The sequence below is a fragment of the Mastigoproctus giganteus genome, chromosome 3 (genome assembly GCF_048544385.1).
Source record: "Mastigoproctus giganteus isolate SK-2022 chromosome 3, ASM4854438v1, whole genome shotgun sequence".
NCBI classification, from domain to species: domain Eukaryota; kingdom Metazoa; phylum Arthropoda; class Arachnida; order Uropygi; family Thelyphonidae; genus Mastigoproctus; species Mastigoproctus giganteus.
This window is the reverse complement of record NC_143577.1, coordinates 242,459,922-242,482,419: the sequence shown is the minus strand read 5'-3', so window position 1 is coordinate 242,482,419 and position 22,498 is coordinate 242,459,922. Positions and strand designations below refer to the sequence as shown.

General features: G+C 35.5%; 1 protein-coding gene across 3 annotated transcripts in view; it reads right to left on the bottom strand.

Moving 5' to 3' along the window:
• LOC150088972 (WD repeat and SOCS box-containing protein 1-like) overlaps positions 1-22,498 on the bottom strand; it is a 213,801-nt gene that overhangs the window by 27,299 nt on the left and 164,004 nt on the right. Inside the window, exon 10 of one of the 3 annotated variants that reach the window (XR_016546804.1) lies at positions 16,497-16,712. The exons of the other annotated variants lie outside the window; for them this stretch is intronic. The gene's annotated coding sequence lies outside the window, so the exon portion shown is untranslated. The remainder of the gene's footprint in view (positions 1-16,496; positions 16,713-22,498) is intronic. 3 annotated transcript variants of the gene reach the window in all.

Here is a 22,498-nt window from a genome sequence, read left to right as displayed (position 1 = left end):
TCCTGCCAATATGTGTATTTTTTAACAACTATTTGGAAAATACTTTTTATTTTACCTAAGAATTATTATTATTATTATTTTCTTTTTTTAATGGTCTTGAATGCTTTATTTTCATTTTTTAATTTCTATTTTTTAAATAGAATCTTTAAAAAATCTTTGAATTGAAAAAAATCTTTGAATTTTTAAATATTTCATATTTAAAGATGAAACACATTATTCCTCGTACTGTAGCATGCTGATGAGACACATTTCCCACTGAGCAAGAAAGCATTAGCAAAGGCACATGATGCAAGAAAGCAAGCTTATATAGCAGGAGTGGCCAACTTAATTTGTGATGCGATCTACTTTTTTCCTTCAAAATGTTCCGCGATCTACCTTCTCAAAAATTTCATTGCACAAGGTGCACAAATTGAAGGATGACTGTATATTTAAAATTCGTCATGATCGACTTGTTGGCCACCACTGTTATATAGCATCAGCCAAAAAAAAAAAAAAAAAAAAAAACCCCAACCCTTATTTCACCCATCCACTCACTCCAAATGTTTGTCAAGTTCTGTCTTGAATCTATTTAAGCTATCAACTTCTATGACAGATAGAAGTTTGTTCCACCAATCAACCAGCCACTAGCTAAAGGCAAACTTCTGCACATCTATCCTACAACCGTCTTTCCTCAATTTGAATTTATGCCCTCTCAGGCAATTTTTCTGAGCAAGAGGAAAAATCCCATCTGCATTGAGCATGCTCAAACCATTCAAGACTTTATACATCTCAATCAGATCACCTCGCAGGTGCCTAGTCTCCAGACACTGTAATTTGCAAAACCTAAGCCTTTCTTCGTAAGAGCAACCCTTTGTTCTATTTGCTAATCTTGTTGCCCTTCTCTGTACTCATTCCAACAGCTCTACATCCTTCTTAAAATGAGGCCTCCAGACCTGTATACAGTACTCAAGGTGTGGCCTAATCATTGCCTTATGCAAGGGGATAATCACCACCTTATCCCCGCTAGAAAAATTCCTGTATATCATTGACAAGACACCATGAGCTACTCTTGCAGCTCGTCTGCACTGCTCAGAAAACTTCATAGCTGCCTGCACAATTAACCCCAGGTCCTTTTCATTCTCTACCACTGTCAGTGTGGTACCACAGAGTTGATACGTTACTGTGGGATTACTGCTTCTCACATGTAGTACTTTACATTTGTCAATGTTAAACTTCATTTGCCACCTCTCAGGCCATCTGCTCAACTTTTCTAGATCCTGTTGCAGCAGTGTACTGTCATTAGTTTCATTAACAACCCTGCCAACCTTCGTATCGTCTGCAAACTTGGACATTAAGCCTGATATACCATCATCAATATCATTTATAAATACAGAAAACAACAATGGACCCAACAATGAACCCTCTGGGACTCCACTAATAACATTAGTCCACGAAGAGCAGTGTCCATTGATTACCACTCTGTCTTCTCCCACTCAACCATCCCTTTATCCATAGCAGCAATTTGCCTCCAATGCTACACTGCTCCAATTCGTGCAGCAGTCTTCCATGTGCAACAATATCAAAGGCTTTTCAAATATATGATATCAAAGTTATTCTTTGCATCCAGTTCCTTTGTGACTACATCATAGTATCCAATCAAATTAGTCAGGCAAGACTTCCCCTTAACAAACCCATGTTGCATCCTAGATATAACGCCGACCGGGCTAGCCGAGTGGGTAAAGTACCTGCCCGGCAACCCAAAGGTCACGGGTTTGATTCCCGCCTCGGGCTTGGATCAAAGTACTGCAAAAACCTTGGGAGGTGCAATATGGCCACAGAAGCCGATGCGCCAACAACTACCAAATCAAAATCCTAGCTATAACTGAAGTCTTGTCTAGATGATCCTGCAATACTTCTTTAACCAGTGCCTCCATTAATTTCCCTGGAACAGAAGTTAAACTAACAGGTATGTAATTACCTGTCTTCCCCTTTGATCCTCCTTTGTGGATTGGGGTCACATTTGCATATCTCCAGTCCATGGGTACCTCCCCTGAGTCCAGGGAAGCTCTCATAATTATGGCTAAGGGTTTGCTTACTTCCTTTGCTACCTCCTTTAATATAACTGGATAGATTCCATCCACCCCAGGTGCCTTTCTTGTGTTTATCTTCAACAATTTCTCCTCCACTTTACTCTCAGTTATCACAAGATTATCTAGCTTACTGCCAGAGTTGAATACACCTCTGGCATTCCCCTCCCTGAATAACTCCTCATGTGTGAATGTCGATGCAAAATAATCATTTACTTTGTTAGCTACCTGAGCAGGATCATCAACAGTTGAACCATCGATATCAAGTGGACCGATCTGATTCATCCCCTTCCTTCTAGAGTTTACATAAGTAAAGAACTCTTTGCTGTTTTTCTTTGTGTACAAATAAGGTTTGTTATTAGTAGCAGTGGCAAATGATGCAAAAAAAAAAAAAAAAAAAAAAACATGCTTATATAGCATCAGTAAAAAAAAAAAAAAAAAAAAAAAAAACACTTCCCAATTCAACTGTTCATCCCTTCTAACACTTCACTTTCTTCAATTTAACTTTACATCCCCTTATGCATGCAATTCTGAGGAACATGGATTCCATCAGTACTCAATCCATTCAAGGCACACATCAATCAGATTTCCTTACAGATAAGTAATCTCCAGACACTGTAATCAATTTGCAAAACCAAATCCTTTCCTGGTAAGAGCACACTTTTGTTCCCCTCATCAACCGTGTTGTTCATCTCTTCAACCAATCCAACAGATCTATGTCCTTCCTAAAATGAGGCTTCCAGACCTGTACACAGTGCTCAAGATGTGGGATAATCACCTCTTCATGCCTTCTAGCAAAATTCCTGAATATCACTGACATGGTTGTTGTTGTTGTTTGGTTTTTAGGAGCATTAGCAATTAAGGCCATATTGCTCCGGGAATATGCGGTGGTCATTTCCTGACCTTTCCGCATTCTCCGTATTTGGTGGTGACGGGCTCAAACCCCGGTCTAATCAAGAAGTGTGTGCTACGCACTGCTGCTCCTTCCCACCTGGCTACAGAGGCGCCTTACACTGACATGGGCTGTCCTTTCAGACTGTCTGCCCTACTCAGGGAACATATCAGATTACATAATTACTCCAAGGTCTTTTTCATTCTCCACTACCCTGAGTATAGTACCTCACAGTTGGTGTGTTAATCTACTGCTACCCATATGCAGTATGGGTAGCAGTAGATCAACACGCTTGCATTTGTCAATGTGAAATTTCAATTGCCATTTCTCAGCCCACCTGCCTAATTTTTCTAGATGTTGTTGCAGTAGTTTACCTTGATTATTGTCATTAATCACCCTACAAACCTTTGTATCATTTGCAAACTTAGACATTAAGCCTGATATACCTTCATCAATATCATTAATAAATACAGAAAACAACAATCGGCCCTGCACTGAACCCTGGGGAACTCCATTAATAATATTAGTACAAGAAGAGCAGTATCCATTAATAACCACTCTCTTCTCTGACTCAACCATCCCTTTATCCATAGCAGTAACTTGCTTAATGCCACACTGCCCCAATTTATACAGCAGCTTTTTTTATATGCAAGAGTATCAAAAGCTATCCTGAACTCTAAGTATATGAAGCAAAAATTGTTTTTTGCATCCAGTTTCTTTGTTGCTATGTCAGAGTATACAATTGGATTAATCAGACAAGATTGACCCTTAACAAACCCATGCTGTGACTGCAGCATAACTGCATTCCTATCTAGATGATCCTGCATTACTTTTTTACCAGTGACTCCATTATTTTCCCTGGAACATAAGTCAAGCTAGTGGGTCTGTAATTACTCATGTCTCCCTTTCATCCAACCTTTGTAAATTGTGGATAATTTTATACATAAAATCCATAGGAATCTTCACCTTAAACAACAATTTAGAATGATAGTTAAATGGCAAAATACTGAAAGTGCTTGCAATCCAGCAATAGTCTGTAATACCTGCTTAGAATTTTTCCGTATGGTTCATATGCACCAAATGCATTTCATTTATTCTAAATATGATATTCAAAATGTTCATTTTTAGTTCTAGTATTCTTAGCATCTTCTGAAGAAGCTTCTAGACATATTTAGATTTTACACATGTAATATTTGAAGTGCTTCTTAATATAAATCACAAAAAAAGCTCAGCCATGTGTTTGACAGCATCTCGAAGACCAAGGGTTTCTATTTTCAATACTACCTTAAAAGCAAGGTAAGCAAAATGAACTTGGAGAGTTTTTGTTCATTTTTAGGCGCATCAGCAAGGTAGGCTTCATTACATATGTCACATGCTGTGCATGCCGAAAAACCAGGAATAACATGTCCACACTGGGGGGGCCCTACCCCCTCCAGCTTAGATGAGCTAACTACAGCCATAAATGAAAACTTAGAGAAGAAAATACTCACTAAAAAACATCAAATAGATGGTGCAGACTTGTGCCAATGAGGAGGAATTGTTTATTCCTATTCTTTTTTTCATTTATTTTTTTGGCTGATGCTACATAAACTTGCTTCCATGCATTATTTTGCTAATACTAACAAGCATATAATTTCACAATGGAGTTCCACGATGAAGTTGTGAAGTTATATTTACGTACACAAAGATTCTACATGTAAATGCCACTCTGAAACTAGGGTAAGTGATTACAGTTTCTCAGCCTATATTACATTGTAAAAGACAACATGATATCCCATTTTCTATATCTTCCAGTATTTCAACTTTTAAAATGAAAGCATTTTTAGATGCTTTCATTTTAAATATTTGAATGGAACAGATTAAATAATAAGGAACATAACAACAGAAATAAAAACCATATTTAATCACAAAGAAAATGGTTATAATGTTGATGAAAGCACAGTGAAATATGCCGAAAACTTGTTTTATTAAGGACATGATACTGCCATGGGGGATGTCTTTGTGTGTGCACGATGCAAGGAGTGCAAGGAAATTAGGCGACAACACGGCGTTGTTATGGGCCTATATGAGACCTTGAAGGACAGGGTGGATGCCCTCGAAGGAAATAAATTGAGGGGCCCATCAAGCTCTCAGCTGCCCACATCAACACCAGAGCTTGGACTTGGTCATCTTGCAACACAGAGGCAGCCCCCCAAGGCAGAATGCGCTGGTCCAACAGGAACTAGTAGTTGTTGGTGACTCAATTGTCAGGGAAACGGGGAACATGTTTTGTAAAAAGGATAGGTGGAACAGGACCAGGGTATGTCTGCCAGGGGCAAAGGTTGATGACGTTGTAGAGCAGACATCATCTTTTAAGGGCACAAAAGGTGATATAGTTGTACACGTTGGCACTAATGATATTAAGAGTAGGAGACCAGCGGAATTACTTAACAAGTACAGGTCACTGTTGAAAAAAAGCCGTGAAGTAGGGTTGAATTTGAAAGTGTCTGCAATTCTGCCCAGACACGATAGGAGGGAGTATATGATGAGAGCCTTGTCGATCAATTCGGCCCTGGAAAGATTGTGCAAGGTTGAAGGGGTAGAATTTTTTTCAGCCTGGACTGTACTTGTTAACAGGAGAGATTGCTTCTACAGGGATGGGATACACTTAAATAGAAAAGGTGCAAGAATATTTGCTGATGCTATCGAGGCAGTGTTAGGTGGGTCGGAAAACTGCTAGCTTGGGGGGAGACAAAGACTAATGGATTAACAGTTGCCACGGGCAGAGGTGAAAGAGATTCTTGCACTGCTTCTATTGGAAGGAGCAGAAGCCTGAAAAACAAGATGCAGGATATTTCAGAGACTGCTGGAAGTCATTGCGGTACAAGTAAACACATGGGTTGTGTTAGGGTAGCTAAGAATAGAAACAGGTGCATGTATACTTGCGTGTACACTAATGCTAGGAGTTTAGTAAATAAATTTGATGAATTTGAGGTATTACTCAAAACATCAAAGGCAGATATTGTTGGGATATCAGAGACGTGGTGTCACACAGATATAAGGAATGCAGAACTGGAATTTGGGGAGTACAACGTCTACAGAAAGGATAGACAGGATAGGAAGGGAGGAGGGGTTATGCTATTAGTTAAAAAACACATAAAATCCAAGGAAGTGAAGCCAGTTGACATCGCTGGACAGTGCAGTGTTGAGTCAGTTTGGTGTGACATAAGCATAGGTAAATCAAAATTGAGAGTAGGAGTGTGCTATAGGCCTAATGACTCTGATGAGTATAATAAGATACTGTACAGGGAAATAGAGTGGGCCAGTAAATCAGAGAGTCTTATAATGGGGGATTTTAATTTCCCAGATATTGACTGGAATTTGTGGGTTGGTCACTCACACACTAGCAAGGCTTTTGTGGATTTATTGGATGATTGTTTTCTACACCAGCATGTTCGGGAGGCAACTAGAGGGAGTAATACTCTTGATCTGATTATCAGTAGTGATTCTTCATGCATTAGGAATCTGCAGATAAATGAACCACTGGGTGGCAGTGATCACAGTGTGCTGAAGTGGGATTTACTCAAGGAGGTAACTACCATCAGAGGTAAAGGGAAGGGTTTTTGCTTTCGTAAAGGAGACTATGCTGGTCTGAGACAGTATTTAAATTCTATACAGTGGGACCAACTGATGATGTTACCAACAGCAAATTCAAAATGGGAAGCATTCAAGGAACTAATCTTGGAAGCTACCAGGCTTTACATACCAACCAAGAAATATTGTTCAAGGTTCAGGCCTAAATGGTTGTCAGATGAACTAATGAGACATATGGCAGAGAAGAAAAATGCATGGGATACATACAAATTAATGGGTGACGTGGAAGCCTATGATAGATATAAGTTGGTCTGTAACCAAGTCACAAAGGAGATTAGGCAGGCAAAGGCAGATTATGAGAAATCCTTGGCAAAGGATGCAAAGAAAAACAGAAAAGAGTTCTTTACCTATTTCAACTCAAGAAGGAAAGGGATGAATCAGATTGGTCCACTGGATGTTGATGGTTCAACAGTTGAGGATCCAGCTCAGGTGGCTAACAATCTAAACGAGTATTTTGCATCTACATTCACACATGAGGAGTTATTCAGGAAGGGGAATGTCATAGGTGAAGTAAACATTGGCAGTGAGCTAGATGATTTTCTAATAACTGAGAGGAAAGTGGAGGAGAAATTGTTGAGGATAAACATAAAAAAGGCACCCGGGGTGGATGGGATCTATCCAGTTATATTAAAGGAGGCAGCAAAGGAAGTAAGCAAACCCCTAGCCATAATCATGAGAGCTTCTTTGGACTCAGGGGAGGTACCCATGGACTGGAGATGTGCAAATGTAACCCCAATTCACAAAGGAGGATCAAAGGCTGACACAAGTAATTATAGACCTGTAAGTTTAACTTCGGTTCCAGGAAAATTAATGGAGGCACTGGTTAAAGAAGCACTGCAGGATCATCTGGACAAGAATTCAGTTATAGCTCAGACACAGCATGGGTTTGTTAAGGGCAGGTCTTGTCTGACCAATTTGATTGGATACTATGATGTAGTCACAAAAGAACTGGATGCAGGGAATAACTTTGATATTATATATTTGGATCTTAGAAAGGCTTTTGATACTGTTGCGCATGGAAGACTGCTGCACAAATTGGAGCAGTGTGGCATTCGAGGCAAATTGCTGCTATGGATAAAGGGATGGTTGAGTGGCAGAAGACAGAGAGTGGTAATCAATGGACACTGCTCAACGTGGACTAATGTTATTAGTGGAGTTCCTCAGGGTTCAGTGTTGGGTCCATTGTTGTTTTCTGTATTTATAAATGATATTGATGATGGTGTATCAGGCTTAATGTCCAAGTTTGCAGACGATACAAAGGTTGGCAGGGTTGTTAAGGACACTACTGATACTATGCTGCTGCAACAGGATCTGGAAAGGTTGAGCAGATGGGCTGAGAGGTGGCAAATGAAGTTTAACATTGACAAATGTAAAGTACTACATATGGGAAACAGTAACCCCAGATCAACGTAACAACTCTGTGGTACTACACTGACAGTGGTAGAGAATGAAAAGGACCTGGGGGTAATTGTGCAGGCAGATATGAAGTTCTCTGAGCAGTGCAGACGAGCTGCAAGAGTAGCTCATGGTGTCTTGTCAATGATATACAGGAATTTTTCTAGCAGGGACAGGGATGTGATTATTCCCTTGTATAAGGCATTGGTCAGGCCACACCTTGAGTACTGTATACAGGTCTGGAGGCCTCATTTCAAGAAGGATGTAGAGCTGCTGGAACGAGTACAGAGAAGGGCAACAAGATTAGTGAATGGAACAAAGGGTTGCTCTTACGAAGAAAGGCTTAAGTTTTGCAAATTACAGAGCCTGGAGACTAGGCATCGCCGAGGTGATCTGATAGAGGTGTACAAGGCTTTGAATGGCTTGAGCATGCTCAATGCCGATGGAATTCTTCCTCTTGCTCAGAATAATCACCTGAGAGGGCATAAATTCAAATTGAGGAAGGACGGATGTCGGATAGATGTGCGGAAATTCGCCTTTAGCCAGCGGGCAGTTGGTTTGTGGAATAGACTTCCATCGCTTGTTGTTGAAGTTGATAGCCTAAACAAATTTAAGGCTCAGCTGGACAGGTATTTCGAACGAATTGAGGGGTGAAATGGGAGTAGTGGTTTTTTTTTTTTTTTTTTTTCTTTTTTTTTTTGGCTGATACTGAATAAGCTTGCTTTCTTGCATCATATGCCTCTACTAATGCTAATGCTACTGCACAGCATAGAATAAAATTTTTTTTATAAAAGAAAGGTTTCTGCATTCTGTGATATTTCTTTGGGTGTCTTTTTCATGATGCATTCAGAAATTAGACTAAAACAGACTCAAAATCAGATTTAAAAAATCTGATCTAATTTCTCAGTACAGTACATGCTAGGAAGAAAGTATCCAAGGAGGTGGCCTAAAATGTACTAACCTTGCTTTTATAACAAAAATTAGAGATTTTACAAGTGCAGGGCAGTGTTACGGATTATATATTTGAATGTTAACTTGAATTAATGATTTATCTTATTTTCTTGTTACATTATAATGAATGCACTCCGAGAAAAAAGCTATTGCTGGTTTGTCATCCTTAAAAAATTTTTACATAAGAAATATTTACTTTATTAGAATACAATTGCATGCATAATGTGGGGTGTTTCTATTTATTAACTTACAAGTATATAAATAAAATTTGGAATAAAATAAACAGCTGGTTTGTTCATGAAATGCATATCCCATTATTGCAATTAAGCATCTAATAATAAATATTGTTTCGTAATAAATTAGAAGCAATGTTTTATAGTCTATAGCTAAAAATAGATAATATTAAAAATGTAATTTACACCATAACTAGAATACTATTAATCACCATAATGAAACTATTCGGAACTTCAGCTAACTGATAAATTTCTTTTTTGATGCCCATCCAAGTGGGTGTCAGTAAGCAGCACACTGATCCACTTTCAAGAGCATGTAACTTTATATCAGGCAGGAAATCATTAATACTTAAATAATTCAGTTATATTATGATTTATATGCAAACACTATTAGTTAGCCAAACTCAGTTTATTCTGCTGTTATAAAGCAAAAAGTGTGCAGCGTGTTATTTCCATTAAATGTTGGAACAAATAACCAAATATTTTAAGGGAACAAAAGGTAATACTGTTATACATGTTGACACAAATGACATTAAAGTAGGAGATCTGAGGATGTACTTAACAGAGCAATGTTGAGAAAAAGTTGAAAGTTAAGGTTATATTTGAAAGTGCCTGAAATTCTGCTGACACGATAAGAGGGAGTATATGATGAGAGCCCTATCAATCAATTCAAACCTGGAGAGATTTTGCAAGGCTTGTGGGGTAGAATTTTTCTCAGTGTGGTCTGTGCTTGTTAACAGGAGAGACTGCATCTATAGGGATGGGATACACTTAAATAGAAAGGGTGCAATGACATTTGCTGATACTATCGAGGCAGTGTTAGGTCAGAAATATATTAGCTTGAGTGGGGGGGATTAACAGTGAACAATTGCTGCAGGCAGAAGTGAAAGTGATCCTTGCACTGCTTCGATTGGAACATGCAAATACATGGACTGTGTTAGGGTAACTAAGAGAAAAGAACAGGTGCATGTATACTTCCACATACACCAATGCTAGGAGCATAGTAAATAAATTTGATGTGCTGGTTGAATCATCAAATGTAGACATTGTGTAGATATCAAAGACATGGTGGCACTCATATATAAGGGATGCAGGATTTGAATATGGCGAGTACAATATATATTCAGAAAGGACATACAGGACAGGAGGGGAGGTGGTGTTATGCTCATAGTTAAGAAGCACATAAAATCTAAGGCAGTGCATCCAGTTAATGGGTGGCCAGTGCGATGTATGCTGAATCAGTTTGGTGTGACATAAGCACTTGGAACACAAAATTGAGAGTAGAATGTTATATGCCAAGTAATGCTTATAAGTACAATGAACAACTATACACAAAAATAGAGTAGGCAGTAAATCAGAATGTATATTTATAATGGAGAAGATTAACTTTCCAGATATTGACTGGAACTTGTGAGTTGGTCACTTGCACACTAGCAAGGCTTTTGTGGATTTCTTGGATGACTGTTTTTTGCAGCAGCATGTTAGAGAGGCAACACAAAGAAGCAATACTCTTGATCTGATTATCAGCAGTGATTCTTCATGCATTAAGAATCTGCAGATAAAAGAGCCACTAGTTGGCAGTGATTATGGTGTATTGATGTAACTACCATCAAAGGTAAGATTTTTGCTTTTGTAAAGGAGACTACAGTGGTCTCAGACAGTTTTTAATTTCTACAAAATGGGACCAACTAATGTTGCTACCAAGAACAAATTCTAAATGGGAAACATTAAGGGAAATAATCATAGAAGCAACGAGGCTTTTTATACAAATTAAGAAATACAGTTCAAGACTTAGACCTAAATGGATGTCAGATGAACTACTGAGACACGTAGCAGAGAAGAAAAACACACGGAACCCAACCCATATAACTATCACGTGATACAGAAGCCTAAGGTAGATATAAACTAGTCTGCAATCAAGTCACAAAGGAAATTAGGCAAGTCAAGGCAGATTATGAAAGGTCTATGGAAAAGCAGCAAAGACTTCTTTGCTTATATTAACAGTAGAAGGAAGGGGCTGAGTCACATTGGTCCATTTCATATCGATGGTTTAACTGTTTGATGATCTTGCTAAGGTTGCTGACAGGCTGCATAGGTATTTTTCATCTACTCCCGTAGATGCAAAATTCATAGGTATTTTGCATCTACATTCACTTAAGGGAGGTGGATCAACAGGGAGCTACTGAGAGGAAAGTGGAAGAGAAATTATTAAAGTTAAACATAAAAGAGTAACCTGAGGTGGATGGGATATATCCAATTATATTTAGGGAAGCAGAAAAGGAGGTAAGCAAACCTTCAGCCATAATTATGAGAGCATCTTTGGATTCAGGGGAGGTCCCTGTGAACTGGAGATATGAAAATGTATCCAAAATTCACAAACAGGGATTAAATGGTGACATGGGTAATTATAGACCTCTTACCTTAACTCCATTATGTTCCAGGGAAAACAATGCAGTCACTGGCTAGAGAAGTAACAAAGGACCATCTGGACAGGAGTGCAGTTATACATCAGTCACAGCATGGATTTGTTAAGGGATGATCTTGTCTGACAAATTTGATTGGTTACTATGATGCATTGACAAAGGAACTGGATGCAAAAAAATAATTTTGATATTACTTGGATTTCAGGAAAGCTTTTGATACTGTTGCACATAAAAGACTGCTATATGGAGCAGTGTGGCATTAAGGGAAAGTTACTGCTATGAATAAAGGGATGGTTGAGTGGGAGAAGGCAGATAGTGGTTATCAGTGGACACTACTCTTTGTGCACTAATGTTATTAGTTGAGTTCCCCAGGGTTTGGTGCTGGGCCATATTGTTGTTTTCTGTATTTATCAATGATACTGATGAAGGCATATCAAGCCTAATGTCAAAGTTTGCAAAAGATACAAAGGTTGGTAGGGTGGTTAATGGCAGAAATGATGGTAATGAGTGCAACAGTATCTAAAAAAGTTAAGCAGATGGGTAGCAATAACCTCAGAATAACATTCCAACTCTGGTACTACACTCAGGGTAGTGGGAAGTGAAAAAGACCTGGGGGCAATTGTGCAGTCAGATATAAAGTTCTCTGAGCAGTGCAGACAGGAGGCCAAATAATGCATACTTTCCTCATTTCAAGAAATTTAAGAGAGACATCATTGTGTTAAAGTTTGGAATTTTTATCATGCTACAATCTTAACTCACTGCTGATCATGTGAAATCACACATGATAATTCCAACTTTGTAGCATATTTCATCTTGTTCAAAAGAGACCTCTTGAATTTTTAACAGAGAAAATTATGGCAAAAAAAAAAAAAAATACATTAAAAACCACTGCAAGTTACTCCAGCGCAAATGGTTTTCAAGTAAGAAGAAGAATTCTTTATTGCATCTCTAAATGAGTCAGAGCAGAACAATAAAGAAACAAATGGGAAATGACTCCACCTGCACAACAACAGGTTAAGGTCAAAGGATGTGAGTAATACACCTGTAAGTCTATCCAAAACGATATTTATTTCCTTATAATAAATGCATAAAAATAATAAAACTATAAGAGAATACATATATTTTTTGAGTACTTTAAATACTGTGTGCTGAATTAAGGATGTGAGAGAGTGGGAGGGCTTATTACCTTAACTGTATGATATTCTTCCATTTCTGTTTACTTTTTTTTTTTTTTTTAAAATAGTTTCCTCAGTTTTCTGCAATTAGTTTTTGTCATGTGCCTAGGTTGACTAAGTATCATGATTTCTGCTTAACAGAGAATGGAGAATTTCTGTATAATTTCACCTTAACAGCTCACTTAGTTTGTATTCATGTGGGGGCAGCAGTTTCTTGGGCAGAGTACTCTGTTAGTGATGAATAGATGGATTTCAATCAAGGTTTGGTAATCGTGTGGCAAAGTTATTTTTAGAATGTTTAACACTTTGACTTCAATCATGGCTAAAAATCTAAGGTGCCATATGTGTTATTTTGTGATTAGATAGTGGATGGAGTCTGGGTTATGGTCATTCAGGTCAGTAGCTGCTGATGGCATTTGAAGTTACATATCATCACTGAAGGTTTATGAATTCTGTATTTCAGAAAGGTAAGTTGCTACTGTCATCTTAATTCTGCAAAATTTTATTAACATATAGGGTGGTCCATAAGTAAGGAAACTTTTGGATAATTTATGATGGGTGTTTTTTTTTTTTTTTTTTTTTTGTTGGCGCATCGGCTTCTGTGGCCATAATGCACCTCCCATTTGATGATGTAAATATGTATAAGTTATTTAGAAAATAGTTTATAATCTTTTTTTTTTTTTATTATTGTTTCAGATTAATTTGATCATATAAAATTACGACGAACTTTACAATAAAGTAGAGGATTGAAATTGTAAAATGGCATTCAAAATATGAAAATGCTGCAAAGTTGCATGCCAGTTCAATAAGTATTTTGGATATGAACTACCCACAATAAAGACCATAAAGCAAATCATGAAAAAGTTTAATGAAGTGGGAACAGTGCACATGTTACCAAAACCTGGCAGACCCTGTATCTCAAAGCCATGACATCTGCCAATTTGGAACTTGTAAGAGAGGATATTGAAAGAGTCCAAAAAAAAAATAACTAAAAAAAAGTGAAGTTTGGAACTTAAAATACCTAACACAGACTTAAATAGAAACATAAATGAACTTAAATAAAAGATTTATAATCCCATGTTGCTACAAAGTTTAAATGAAGATGACCCAGACAGAAGACTGGAATTTGCCAAACGGTTTGTGGCCATGAGTGTTACAAACACCGATATCATTGACAGTGTTTCCACATTTAAACTAAATGGAATTATTAATCACCATAACTATCTCCTGATTTATTCTTTAAAAATAAGTTAAATGCTCCTGACTTGACAGTCTGGGCTAGAATTTGAACAGGAAGTATTCTGAGACTGCTAAGAGACAAAATGCAGTCCAAAATTAATTTTCAGCATTGCATTTTTATGCACAATAGAGCACCAGCTCACTGCAAAAATGATCCACAAATTCATGGGTGAAAAATACCCTAGTCAATGGATTGGATGGCAGGTGCTACACTGATTTAACACACTGTGATTACTTTTTGTTAGAACTCTTAAAGGATAAAGTATTCAGTAATAAGGACAGGTCTCTGATGGAGCTTCAGTATATAGTTAGAGAATTTAAGAACATTTCAGAGGACTGTGCCTTACTGTGTGTTGGTCTGTGCCAAACATTTTGTAAAAACCATATTGGCAGCCATATTGAACAGATGTAATTTTTTTTTTTTTTTTTTTTTAGTTTATATTATACCCTTTCTATTGTGCTAGCAGGGGCCAAGTGGATGTGCAAGTGGAATACATGAACCCACCAACAGGTTCACTGAGCTTCTCCATCCCAATTCCACTCTCACCTCCATGGGGTGGCCCCTGGGACCTGAGAAACCTAGAGGAAGGTTGGGTTTCGATCCCAGCAGGAATCTAGATCAGGTGCAGACGAGAGAAGGGAGGATATGTAGGGCCTTCCCTTCAACATGCTATGAAGACAGGGCCTACATATCTGGTTACCTGTAAATAAGCTGGTAATCTGAGTTTTGGTGGCGGAGAAACCTAAACAGGTCAATGGCAGCAAACACAGCTTCTGTTAGAGGAAGCTACTACCAACAGGGAAAGCAATGGAGAAACTACCCCATAAAGTAAACATATCCTAAGAAATATAATGTTGAGCGAGCAAGAGAAGACTGAATGAACTGGAAAAGAAAGGTGGAGAAGTGACCAGTCACAAGACTGAATTACTGGATTGTGCTTAAAATATATATTTAAAGTAGTGGTGTTATTTAACACTACAAAACATGTTTCTGTACTTATGGACCACTCTATTATTTCTTTTAAGTGGCATGCCTACCACGTTCAAGATACTGCAGTATCCTGAACATTTGCACCATTCAATTCAAATTACAAACTGAATGATGCAAACTGCTTTTCCATGTCCACCTATTTATTATTATTATTTTTTTAATTTGAAGTCTGCTATGTACCTTATGTTGATTTCATGCAGTAAAGTATATTGGTTTAATAAGGAAAGTGTTAGAGAAAAGGCTGTGTGCATTGGGAACATATCAATTACTTAAGACTACCAACTGAACTTTATTAAAATAAATATACAAAAAAATAAAATAAATAAAATAAAATAAGAGTAAATACAAATAATATACTAAAAACAATAAAAATATATACATGATAAATAATTGATTTCACTTGTTTATATCATATGGAACACAACTTATTAAAGGCATAAATATTACTTAACTTAAATAAAATTTAAAACTTTATATCTGAGCTGATTATTCTTATTTCATGTCTTTAACTTGATAATATTGTATCATGTATCAGGAGAAGTTATTATAATCAAGTATAACATCTAAACTAACTTCCTCACAGATAGGCTGAACTGATTAATAATTTGGCATCTCACCCCTGATATACAGTAATTTTTATATCCTATCTTTTAGATGCTTATAATGCAGCCATATGAATATTTCTCATTAATTTGTTTTCTTTATGAAATATACTATAACCACTATAAATTAATATGTATAATCACACACAATATTCATAAATAGCAGTGAGCATTATCACAACAGGGGGGGTGTAATGTTTAATAATATGACACTAGCAATCACAAAGTAACAGTCATGAATTTCAGATATAGGAACCAATCAATCAGGTTATTCATCATCCCATCCTTCAGAAGTTTATTAACAAAACCTTGTATGAATATCTGTCATTGATTCTTTTTCCTGATTTAATATAAATGGAAGAAAGGTGATATAACAAGGTAGTTTTCAAAAGTTTGTATTAAATAACAATTTAGAAGTAATATTTTGTCCTGATTTATAGTGTAATTCAATACCTTACCCAAGCATAAAATCTTCAGCCACAAACTTTTTCATCTTTTTTCTTCACTGAATATAACTTCAGTGATATATTCAGTGAAGAAAGAATTTGAGGATCCCACAAGCACACGCACACACAAAGTACCAGTTTAGAAGATGGATTATAAAATGATTTAAAGAAATGTTGCAGTTTTTGGTATATTTCAATATACAAATAAAAGATAATTATTTTTAAATAAAATCCAGATACTTTAATAATGTAAATGATTATTAGAAAATAGGGTCTCCTGAAAATGGCTCTAAATTTATAAAAAAAAATAATAATTTCCTTTTTAATTCACAAATATTTCACAGAAACTATATCACATATTATATTATAGTTATATCAAGTTTAATTTACATCATGTACAATGCAAAAATAAAAAGTGTGAAGTGTAGACAGAACAATTTTAGTGCCCACCCAACATACTCTGCAAGACTGAGAATGCCCAGGTTTGTTCCCCGCCTAGTCAGAGACAAACCTTCATACACAGTTTGCCAGCTTCAGCACGTAGGGGGCTGAAGCCAGCGGAAGTTCCAAGCAGGAAAGAAACAACGAACACCTGGAGAAAGGAGGACGTGCGTCTCTTCCAATGGTCATTGCCTCCTCCTCCTGTACACCACTGCGATGCTTCCACTGCAAATGGAAAGGATTAGAGAAGGACCAACGCTACCAATTTCCTCTCTCACCACACTCATTCCCACAAAATTTGATATTTGCTTTCCTTAACTTTTTAAAAATTAAATTAATACACATTACATATATATACATACAAATATATATATATATATATATATATAAATACACACACACACACACACACACATACACACAATTTCTAAAGATTACTGAAATCATTAGTTGTTTTTTTTAGGATGTTTGATACATTCAAAATAAGACTGGAGCAGCCTGCAGCTCATTATTTGTTCAGTAAAGCACTAGGTATTGATGTAAAAAGCACAATATCAATATTTTTATTATAATATATAAATCAGTAGCTATAAGAAATAAAAACCATTAATTTAAAGGATTTGACATTATATAAGAAGCCATTATACAGTAATCAGAATTTTAGAATAAAACATGCAACTTCTTTCAAATCCAAGCTAACATATTTTAAAGAAATGGTTTTGCAATTTATTATAATTTTAGAATGGAAAATTTCATAATACAAGATGAAATGAATAGATAAAATCTACATACTATTAAAAAAAAAAAAAAAATAAGCTTTGAGTTTTATTTTTTCTCTCTTCAAGGAAAAAAACAAAAAGGAAAAGCACCTCTCTAAAATATGTTTTAAGACAGTAAAATCAATATACTCATGAATTTTCTCAGCTAAAATGCATTAAAGGATTGCATCAGTTTTTAAGCTGTATTTTGTATTAGTATTCCTAAATTATTCTATATTTCAAAATTACTGGTGTTTTATTTTACTTCTTTCAAATTTAAAATCAACGAAACTGACAAGGGGCAAAAAAAGTTCAGCAATCAGTACAACAGCTCTCTGGCTATAATTTTATGTCAATACATGCAAGTACTATATTCACACATTACTTCAATTTCTAGCAATGAAAACATGGTAAAATATTATCACAATTCAAAAAGATAACAATAAGAAATATACTAACAATGATTTGCTAACTGGCTCCTAACTGAAATGACATGGAGTTTCCTGGACTAAAATTTTATCTTTAATTAAAGAGTAATGCAAGTATTTTCTTAGTACAAAATCAATAAAAAATTTAGATTTGGTTTAATAATATGACACTAGCAATCACAAAGTAACAGTCATGAATTTCAGATATAGGAACCAATCAATCAGGTTATTCATTAATTCACAAGACTTGCAGACATTTTTTTTTTTTTTTTTTTTTTTTTTTTATAAAGAATAGGCCTTGTACATGAGTATGAAACAGAAATGCATTTTTTTCAAATGTTACTGATCTCTCTTTCATGTCATGCTATTATTGCAGCAAATTATCTCAGTGTTACCTAACACTGAGAGTGCCAACTCTGATGATAGTTTTGGTGGTCACTCATTGGTGGGAGATTAAGTTGCAAATTAGTGCAGCACCCGACACCTTTGGTTCCATTTAATTCACTAAGTTATCAATTAAATGTATCTAACGAAATGAGCTCAGAGAGCTCTTTTTGCCTATATTTGTGAATTTAATTTAACAATATGAGAGCAATGAATATGAGATTTCTTCTTGTCAGGTGCTGCACTGATAAGGCAACAGTAACCACTAAATTATGAGCTCATATTCTTTATAAAAAAAAACCACCTTGGAGAAGGGAAGGGGACAGGATATTACATTACAAATAAATAGCATTATACTTCTCCTCTGAGAAGTGTTGCTTATTTGTAGTGCAAAACAATTTGTTGCAATAGCTTCACACACTAGATCAATGCCACTTAGACTTTTCTTTCACAAATTTTTAGTTGTCACTGGCCTATTTTATATGAAAAAATGCGTACAAGTACTGAGACTTAAGTTCACAAATGAATAGACAAAAGAGCTCATAAGCTCATTTTTTGAACAGCTTATATATTAATTAATGTAGCCCTTTTACCTGCTAATATATTTATCATATTTAGAAATAAATTGTATACCAGACTTCATATTATAAATTTAATACTTTTGCATTATATCATGTATGTGCTGCCACTGCTGTAACTTATAAATGAATACGTACATCATTCTATTTAACTAATGATGACACAAAACTGACACTCAAGAATATTAGATTACACATTACCATAAATCAGAGCAATAAACTAGGAGCAGTATTTATTTAATATTCATCAGAGAATTTTTCTTAAGTGCAAAGACAGTTTCACTAACTGATTAAATTCATTTATTCTGAAATATTAAGGGCTCCACTTAATTCTTTTATGTTAATAGATATATGCTGAAAATCTATAATGCATTTTTATTTAATAAAATATCCCCATAAATACATCTGAATGCATATTTACATATGCTAAAGATGAAAAGAAAATGATAAAAAGAAAATTAGATATGCAATACAAAAGATTCAAAGGACAGTGCACAAAATAAAACCAACCGTACAAAAATAAACTGACTAAATGCATAACTAATGAATGCTGAATTATGCTAGAAACAATTTCCCTACTGTATTTCTAGATTTTAGTATCACTTTTGATTAGTATTAGCCATATAGCAAAGAAGCCATAGGCTTTTGTTGCATCTGCCAAACAAAAGTGTAAAAAGTAGATAAGAAAATACAAATTATGCATTCCCTCCTCATGTGGGTAACTACACAGTTGACGTTTGAATTTCTTCAAACTGTCAGCTTCAACTACCTGCAGAGGAAACTTGTTCCAATAATCAACAACTTGTTAGCTAAAAGAAAATTATTATTATAATAATTATTATAAGATTGGGTTCCCCATGAGAGGCTACTATACACACTGGAGTGTACTGGGATTACTGGGAAGATCCTCAAGCAATCAGGGACTTGCTAAGTGAAAGAAGATATAGAGAGAAGTAATTAATGGGTATTCTTCAGAGTGGACTGAAGAATGCAACTAGTGGTTCCTTGGAGTATCTTTTTCTTGATTTTCCTAAATGATATTGAAGAGTATACAGAAATGGCTGCAAAAATTTGCTGATGATTCAGAGGTAGAGTGGTTAACAATCAGTAACGGGCTATGCTGCTTCAGAATGCTTTATATTGGTTACATATATGGTCTGAAAAATGACAACTGAAGTTTATTCCTGCTAAATACAAGGTTTTTCATTTGGAGAAAAGAAATCCAAGGGTGATACAGATTATTGGACACAGTTCAGGATGAGAAAGATTTAGGAATTACAATATAAAGAAGTTTTCCTAGCAGTGCAAGCAGGCAGCCAGGGAAGCTCAGAGTATTCTATAAATGATTATTATGACTTTTGCCAGCAGGGAGAAAGATGTTACCATTCCTCTTTATAAAATTATGGCAAGACTCAAAAATGAATGAAGCTTCATTCATTCACACCTAAAAAAGGACACAATGCTTCGAGAGAGAGAGAGAGAGAGAGAGAGAGAGAGAGAGAGAGAGACAAAAGAAGGGCAACTAGATTAGTTGGAGTGATGTGTTGTCTCTGTGAGAAATGTCTTAGAAAACAACGGGACAGCAGAGTGCCTAGATACTTCATGGTTGACCTTATAGGTGTTTAAGGAATAAGCAAAATGAATGAGGAAAGTATTAGCAGGTGAAACAAGAACAAAGGAATACAAATTAAATTTCTGGAAGCAACAAATGATTAGACTGGATAAATCCCTTTGGGCAGTGTGTTGTTTATTACTGGAAATAAGATACCTCCTAAGTAGCTGAGGTATAATATGAAAAGGTTTAAGGTAAAATTGGATTGGACTGTTACTTTTTTTTTTTTTTTTTTTAAGAAATGAGCACACACTGATTTAATTTAAGGTTGTTTTTGTTTCTTTTGCTGATACAGAATAAGTTCACTTCTTCACATCATTTAGCCTGTTTAATACTAATACTAATTAGAGCAGCATCAAATGGAAAGCTAATCCCCCACCAACTGTTCATAAAGTTGCTTACTAAATAAATTCCATCAGTATCGGCAAAAAAACATTCTGGTTATTTAAACAGAAATTTCAATAATTTCTGTTTAAATAACCAGAAATTTCAATAATTTCTGTTTAAATTGAGTGTCTTTAGGTTTTTGCTTTGAATTAATGATAAAATCTGTAGCCTTATGATAAAATAAATGACAAGTTATAAATGAATGAGAATATATATATATATGAAAGTAAAAGAATTCAGAAGTATTCAAATTAGATGGGATATTTATGATAACTGGCATAAAGATTCTGTGTTATGAATTGAATGTAAAAGAAAACAGTCATGTGCATTCACACATGAAGATTCTTCATCAGCTTGAAGAATCTAGTGAAGTCTGGAAAATTAACTTTGCACTATCACATCAGCAATTAATACTTAACACTCTCACAATAACTTTTTTCTAATTATATGGATTTTACTTTTAGCAATTAACTAACATTACCAAAAGCAAGACCATAATTCCATTATCTCTTAGATCTAAAATAAAAGTAATTTTTTTTTATTTTCAACTTCAAGATTTCAACCCTTAATTACTACCTCACATATACTCTTCTTTAATTCTTTCTTGTAAACAATTTAATAAATCACTATATTTTTAATTTTCAGATGAAGTACAGGTATCCCTCACCAACTGCAGTTTTAATTTCAGTTTTTCCAGTTTTGCCATTTGCAAAATGAATATCTCTTATTCAGTGGGATGATTTTCAGTGAATTATTAGATCAGTTGAGGAAAAAACATCTGAAACATAAGTTCCATGAAATGAATACAAATTAAGAGACACTGACCACTATGAGAAGTATAAATTAATCTGCAATAAAGTTACTATGGGAATAAGAAATGCTAATGCAGACAGAAAAGATATTGACAAAGAGGGCGTGAAGTGCAATAATAAACAATTTTTTCTTGCATATGTAAGAAAACCTAAGATCACTGATGAGGTAAATTAATTTTTTGCATTGATGTTTACATATGAGAGTTCCTTTAGGAGTGGTTATTAGCTCAGATAGCAGGTATCAGGAACTAAATGTACTGTGTTCACTGAAAATGGATTCATAAAGAAAAACAGTGCACTTAAATGTAAAAAGACACAAGGGGTTGATGAGATTAACCCAATAATATTACAGAAAATAGTTGGGCAGCCTGCCAAACCCTGGACTCAGGCGAAATCCTGGCAGACTGAAGATATGCAAATGCCTTGCCAATTTAAGAAAGTGGTTCCAAGGATGAAATGGGGAATTATAGACTAAGTTTAACTTCTATGGCAGGAAAAATTATGGAATCCATAATTAGGGCTGCAATGCAGGATCATCTGGACAAGACTAGAATTAGATAAGAAACACAACACAGATTTGTTAAAGGAAAATTATGTCTAATCCAATAGGCTATTATAATTTGTCACAAAAGCTCTAGGCAAAAAAAGGAAAATCAGTAAAAGAAAACTCTAATATGAAACTAAAAATATCTTCCACGCACCCATTCCATTTATCTGTAGCACACACACTCCAGTATCATTTTACATTTCCAATTGCTTATGTTACACTACACTGAAGTTCTTAGCTGTAGGATATACTTTTTGAATCAGTGTGTCTCCAACTAATAGCATAATGCTTCCTCCCCTTCTGCCATGGCTGACTTCCCTGTACATATTGTACTCAACATATTCAAATTCTCGATCCAATATATCTGAAGGATACTATGTTTCTGATATTCCTATTATATCAATGTTAATTCCATTACTGCATGAACTTGTACATGGATTGCATTCCATTTCCTGAGCACTGCTATTCTTGATTACAGCTTCAACATTGCTATGTGACGGGTACG